The 6890-nt window shown below is 35.4% G+C and overlaps 1 non-coding gene across 1 annotated transcript; it reads right to left on the bottom strand.

Annotated features, from left to right (window-relative positions):
- Positions 1-1234: 1234 nt before the first annotated feature.
- Positions 1235-1338, bottom strand: LOC122293058. The gene has a single exon (XR_006237115.1). It is a non-coding gene; the product is annotated as a small nucleolar RNA R71 (small nucleolar RNA).
- Between the last annotated feature and the right edge of the window lie 5552 nt (positions 1339-6890).

The raw sequence follows: 6890 nt of genomic DNA, 5'->3' as shown, positions 1-6890 counted from the left end.
GAGGATTCCCTGTGGTATTCAAATAGATTTGTAAATGTTTTAATCATCAATCGTTCACGCTTAATCATAAGCAATTATTTTTCTTGATCTTAAATGCTAAATCTTCCAATTAAACGGAACCATTATTCTAGTTTAATTGAAGTAAATCGATCAGAAACAATATCATAAATTATTAGACGGATCCTCGAAACCTTAGTCTTTCTCCATATCAATTCATTTTATCATTTTAGTTTGATTCAGATATTTTATCAATCTTCATTTGATTGCACGTTTCTTTTAGTAATTTCATTTTATTGTCTGAATTTGTTTCCTTTATCACAAAAGTCAATCCATGTGGATTCGATCATGTAAGATACTACAACACCTGTATACTTGCAGGTAAAACTGCACTAAATTTTTGGTTCATTAATTTGAGTCAAAGTTTAGGCGCAACAAGTTTTTGGCGCCGTTGCCGGGGATTGCAACGTGTGATAATTGTTTTTTTTAGAAAAGAAAAAAAAATTTTTTAGTAATCTTTTGCTAATTGTTTTTCATATTCTTTTTGCAGGTACGATTTTTTTTTTACGGAAAACAGAGCATGTAACATTGCTTCCATATTCATACCATTTGGTAATCTCGTTCCAAAATTTTTTTCTTTTACTTTCTTGCTTGTTTTGCATTTTGTTTTTACTTTTTGAATGTGCTCGATCCTCTATGATGAATGATCTCGTGGCAACGTGATCAAACGGGTAGATTGAGAAGAGAGGAAATTGTTTTGAGAGAATTGGTTGATACTTTGTCAGGTGATTCTAAAAATTCTTATTCTAATACCATGGCTGACAATCGTAGTGTTCATGACGAACAAGAAAATGAAGAGGCACAAAATAATCCGCCAATGAGAACTTTGCGCGAATATTTGCAGCCTACAAGGACAAGTACTCCATCTTACATGATTTTTCTTATGAATATGGGAAATTTTGATTTAAAACCGGGAGTAATCCAATTACTTCCCAAGTTTCATGGCTTGGATTCAAAAAGTTCTTATTTGCATCTAAAAGAATTTGAAGAAGTTTGTGCAACTTTACAAAACCAAACTATCAATGATGATGTTGTTAGATTAAAGTTGTTTCCATTCTCTTTGAAAGAAAAAGCTAAAAATTGGTTGAACTCCTTGAGACCAAGATCTATTGGCACATGGCAAGAAATGCAAAGAGAATTTCTAAAAAAGTTTTTTCCTACTCATAGGACCAACACTCTTCACAGAAATATTATGAATTTTTCTCAAAAGGAAAATGAAACATTTTTTCAGTGTTGGGAACGTTTTAAAGAATTGTTGCTAACTTGCCCACATCGTGGTTATGAGACTTGGCGCACCATTAGTTTATTCTATGAAGGTTTAACATCTCAAATGCGTTAGTTTGTAGAAATGATGTGTAACGGTGATTTTCTAAATAAAGATCCTGATGACGCTTGGGACTATTTTGACCAGTTAGCTGAAAATGCCCAATCTTGGGATAACACAGATCGTTCTGATCGGTCAAATAAACCCAAACTCGGTGCCATGTCTCAAGAAGGTATGTATGTTCTTAAAGGAAATGATGATGTGAATGCTAGGATAGCAAGTATGACAAGAAAAGTCAAAGCCATGGAGGTTAGGAAGGTAAATCCGGTTAAGGCCAGTGAAAAAGAAGAAGAAAATTGTGGCATTTGTGAGATTAGTGGACACCTAACTCAGGATTGTCCAACAATCCCTGCTTTTAAAGAGGTGTTGCACGAACAAGCAAATGTCATGAATTCCTATAGGAGACCATTTTCTTCTCCTTATTCGGAAACATATAATCCTGGATGGAGAAATCACCCCAATTTTAGTTGGAGGAATGAGTCCAATCAAAATCAAAATCCTCAAGGGCCATCTTCTTCTACTACTTATGTGCCTCCACATAAGAAAACCCTTGAGGAGACATTATAGGCTTTTATTCAGGGACAAGCCAATATCAACACTCAGACAATGCAGGCCATTACTGAGATGAGAAGTTCTATTAGCGACTTGACCTCTGCATTACATGCTCAAGAGAAAGGTAAGTTTCCTGCTCAACCTTAGCCGAATCCCAAAGGTAAATTTGAGGTAAGAAATTCAAATCCATCTGATTCAAAATTTGAACATGCCAAGTCTATCACCACTTTACGCAGTGGAAAAATAATTGATAAGAGTATTTCAACAACGAAAGTTGATGAGACCAACAACTCTTTAAATTCCAAGAGTGATGGTGAACTTGAGAAGGTTGAATTAGATATGCCTGTGAAAGCCCCAATACCTGCTCCATTTCCCCAAAGATTGCAACATTCTCACAAGTTGGTTCAAAATGCTGATATTCTTGAAATTTTCAAACAGGTAAAAATCAACATTCATTTGTTGGATGCAATCAAACAAATTCCATAGTATGCTAAGCTTTTGAAAGATTTATGCACAGTGAAGCGTACGATGAAGGTGCAGAAGAAGGCTTTTCTCACTGAGCAGGTAAGCGCCATCCTCCAGAACAATTCTCTTCCTAAGTACAAAGACCTGGGTTGTCCAACAATTTCCTGCATGATTGGAAATTTTAAAATTGAAAAATATTTACTTGACCTTGGAGCTAGTGTTAACCTCCTACCCTACTCGGTATATGAGTAGTTGGATCTTGGTGAACTTAAACCCACCAAGGTAACACTCCAACTTGCTGACCGTTCAATTAAAATACCGAGAGGGATAGTTGAGGATGTGCTAGTTCAAGTAGGCAAATTTTATTTCCCAGTGGATTTCATTGTTTTGGACACAGAACCTGTCTTTGATATTTGCACTCAAATTCTTATAATTTTGGGTAGGCCGTTCCTTGCGACCTCAAATGCTTTAATAAATTGTAGGAGTGGTGTGATGATAATATCTTTTGGCAACATGACTTTGGAGTTGAATATTTTCAATATTTGTAAACAACCTGGTGATGATGATGATGTGCATGAAGTAAATCTGATCCAAACTCTTTGTCAAAATAAATTTGATTTGTTAAGTTTTTCTGACCCTCTTGAGACTTGTTTGGTTCATGGTACAAATTTTGATGATGATTCTATACTTGCATCTATGAATTTTTTGCTAGAATCTATTTCTATAATGGATACTGATAAATGGAGAACACGTTTTGAGGAATTACCACCTCATGATGTCGTGTCTCTCCCCTCAAGTGTGCAAACACCAAAACTCGACTTGAAACCTCTACCTGCTGATCTCAAATATGCATTTTTAGGCCAAGCAGAAACATTACCAGCGGTCATTTCATCAAAACTGGATGAAATTCAGGAGAGCAAATTGATTGGTGTTCTCATTGAACACAAAGAGGCAATATGATGGACCATAGCTGATATCAAAGGTATCAGTCCTTTGATTTGTACCCACAGGATTTATCTAGAGGACAATTCTAAACCCTCTACAGAATTGCAACGTAGACTGAACCCCAAAATGAAAGAGGTTGTCAGAGCAGAGGTGTTAAAACTTCTGGATGTAGGGATCATTTACCCTATTTCTGACAGCAAATGGGTTAGTCCCACGCAGGTGGTACCCAAGAAATCTGGTGTCACTGTAGTGAAGAATGCTGATAATGAATTGATCCCAACTAGAGTTACTACTGGTTGGCGTGTGTGCATTGACTATAGAAAACTGAATTCTATCACTAGAAAGGATCATTTTCCCCTACCATTCATGGATCAAATCATTGAACGTGTAGCGGGCCATAAATTCTATTGCTTCCTAGATGGTTATTATGGATATAACCAAATTGAGATTGCTCTTGAAGATCAAGAAAAGACCACTTTTACATGTCCATTTGGTACCTTTGCATATCGAAGGATGCCATTCGGACTCTGTAATGCTCCTGCTACATTTCAACGATGCATGATGAGTATATTCAGTGACATGGTAGAGCGTTTCGTTGAAATATTCATGGATGATTTTTCTATTTTTGGTGACTCATTTGATGAATGTTTAACTCATTTGGAAAAAGTGCTGATTAGATGCAAAGAAAAGAATTTGATTTTAAACTGGGAGAAGTGTCATTTTATGGTCACTAAAGGGATTGTTCTTGGTCACATTGTTTCTTCTCAAGGTTTTGAAGTGGACAAGGCCAAAATTGAATTAATTTCTAAATTGCCCATCCCAAAGAACATTAGGGATATCAGATCTTTTCTAGGTCATGCAGGTTTTTACAGGAGGTTCATCAAAGGCTTCAGCACAATTTCTAGACCTTTGTGCAATTTATTGTCAAATGAAAATTCTTTTGTGTGGACTGATGATTGTGAGTTAGCTTTTACAAAACCAAAAGGTATGTTGATCTCAGCCCCAATTATGCGATCACCTGATTGGAATTTACCATTTGAGATTATGTCTGATGCTAATGATTATGCTGTTGGAGCTGTGTTGGGTCAACGTAAGGACAAAAAGCCTTGTGTTATTTATTATGCAAGTAGAACTTTAAACAGTGCTCAAATGAATTATTTAACAACTGAAAAAGAGCTACTTGCAGTAATTTTTGCACTTGACAAATTTCGCTCTTATTTGATTGGATCTCAAATTGTCATCTTTACTGATCATGCTGCGTTAAAGTACCTTTTAGCGAAAAAAGATGCAAAGCCCAGGTTGCTTAGATGGACCTTTTGTTGTAAGAATTTGATCTGATAATCAAAGATAAAAAGGGAGTTGAGAATTTTGTTGCTGATCATCTGTCTAGACTTGTTCTTTCAGATTCCATAGAGACAGTTCCTATTAAAGACACATTTCCAGATGAGTAACTTTTTGGTATATCTCAAGTGCCATGGTATGCTGACATTGCTAATTTTCTTGCTACAGGTGAAATTCCTCACATTTGGACTCAACAAGATAAGAGGAAATTTTTTGTGGAGGTAAGAAAATTCTTTTGGGATGATCCATATCTGTTCAAGTATTGCCCAGATCAGATAATTAGACGATGTGTTCCCAATAACGAATTTCAAAGTGTGATATCTTTTTGTCACTCTGGGGCATGTGGTGGCCATTTTTCTGGAAAGAAAACTGTTTTTAAAATTTTGCAATGTGGTTTCTATTGGCCTACCATTTTCAAGGACACCCATGAATTTTGTAAAACTTGTAAGCGTTGTCAAAAGTTGGGAGGTATTACCCGCCGGAGTATGATGCCATTAAATCCAATTTTGGTTGTTGAAATATTTGATTGTTGGGGCATCGACTTCATGGGACCCTTCCTAGTTTCTTTTGGCAACCTCTACATTTTGGTAGCTGTGGATTATGTGTCCAAATGGATTGAAGCTGTTCCATGCAAAAACAATGATCACAAAGTGGTACTGAAATTTTTGAAAGAAAATATTTTATCAAGGTTTGGAACACCTCGAGCCATTATCAGTGATGGGGGTAAACATTTTTGTAATAAGCCTTTCGAGACCTTAATGCGAAAATATGGTATTACTCATAAGGTTGCTACCCCTTATCATCCACAAACAAGTGGCCAAGTTGAGGTATCTAATCGGGAGATCAAAATTTTTAAAAAAGACGGTTAACCCAAGCCGCAAAGATTGGTCTTTACGACTAACCGACGCACTTTGGGCATACCGTACTGCTTTTAAAACCCCGATTGGTATGTCCCCATATCGACTCATTTTTGGAAAGGCATGTCACTTACCTGTGGAATTGGAACACAAAGCTTATTGGGCAATCAAGCGATTTAATTTTGATGTGGATAAAACTTGCTCTCTTCGTAAGTTTCAGCTTAATGAGTTAGAGGAAATCAGGAATGAAGCTTACGAAAATTCTCGCATTGCCAAGGAGAGAATGAAAATTTTTCATGACAAAAATATTTTTTGAAAATCTTTTAAGCCTTCCCAAAAAGTTTTGTTGTATAATTCAAGGCTTCATTTGTTTCCTGGCAAGCTTCGATCCCGATGGATCGGCCCCTTTGTTGTAAAAACTGTTTATCCTTTTGGGGCTGTTGAAATACAAAATCCAGAGAATGGTAATGTTTTTAAAGTTAATGGACAAAGGTTGAAACCATTTTTGGATGATTTCACTCCAGAGGTTGAGTCCACTACTCTGGAGGATCCTACTTATCAGAATTAATTTCTGATTTCTCATTGTATATACCGTATTTGTTTGTTTTGTTTTTCTTTCTTTTACTTTTTGTGTTTTTTGACAGAAATCCACTCCTTATGTGCGTTCGAATATCTCAGGTGAATTCTTTCCTCTCTGTTTAATCATTTTCGTCTCAATATATGTTCTACAGTGTTTATCTTGCTCCAATTCATACCTGTATAGCATACATCATCGAACATTCAATTACTGAACATTGAGGACAATGTCACATTTAGTTGGGGGGAGGGTTTTCTGTTGAAAATTTATTAGTACCATAAAAAAAATAAAAAATAAATAAAACAAAAAATAAAAAAAATAATAATAATAAAAAAAAAATTGTGAGGTGCATTGAAACATAAACGATTAACACACACTTCTGGCATTTTTGTGAAATTTGAGTATTTTGGTGGAGTAGTTGAGTGTAATTATTTTGTAAAGATTTATTTTCAACCTTAAGCATAGAACATGACTTATGATGCATCATATTTTGTTGAGGAGTGACTTGAAACACCGGGATGCGATATTTACAAAAATGAGAATTAGTTTGATTTATATAGAATGAAGGGCAAGTTTTGAAAGAATATTTTGCACATGCTTACACTTGTAGTGTTCTTCATTAATGTTCATTGATTTAAAACAGGAGAAGTAAACTACAGGACTACCGAGCCTTATATATATATATATATATATATATATATAAAGAAGAAGAAAGAAAGAAGGAAAGAAATTGAAAAAAAAAAAAGTCATGTAATTTTTCCTGAATAAAGGG

The sequence above is a fragment of the Carya illinoinensis genome, chromosome 13, assembly GCF_018687715.1.
Source record: "Carya illinoinensis cultivar Pawnee chromosome 13, C.illinoinensisPawnee_v1, whole genome shotgun sequence".
NCBI classification, from domain to species: domain Eukaryota; kingdom Viridiplantae; phylum Streptophyta; class Magnoliopsida; order Fagales; family Juglandaceae; genus Carya; species Carya illinoinensis.
Note: the sequence above shows the minus strand (reverse complement) of the source record. Positions and strands in the feature narration are given on the sequence as shown.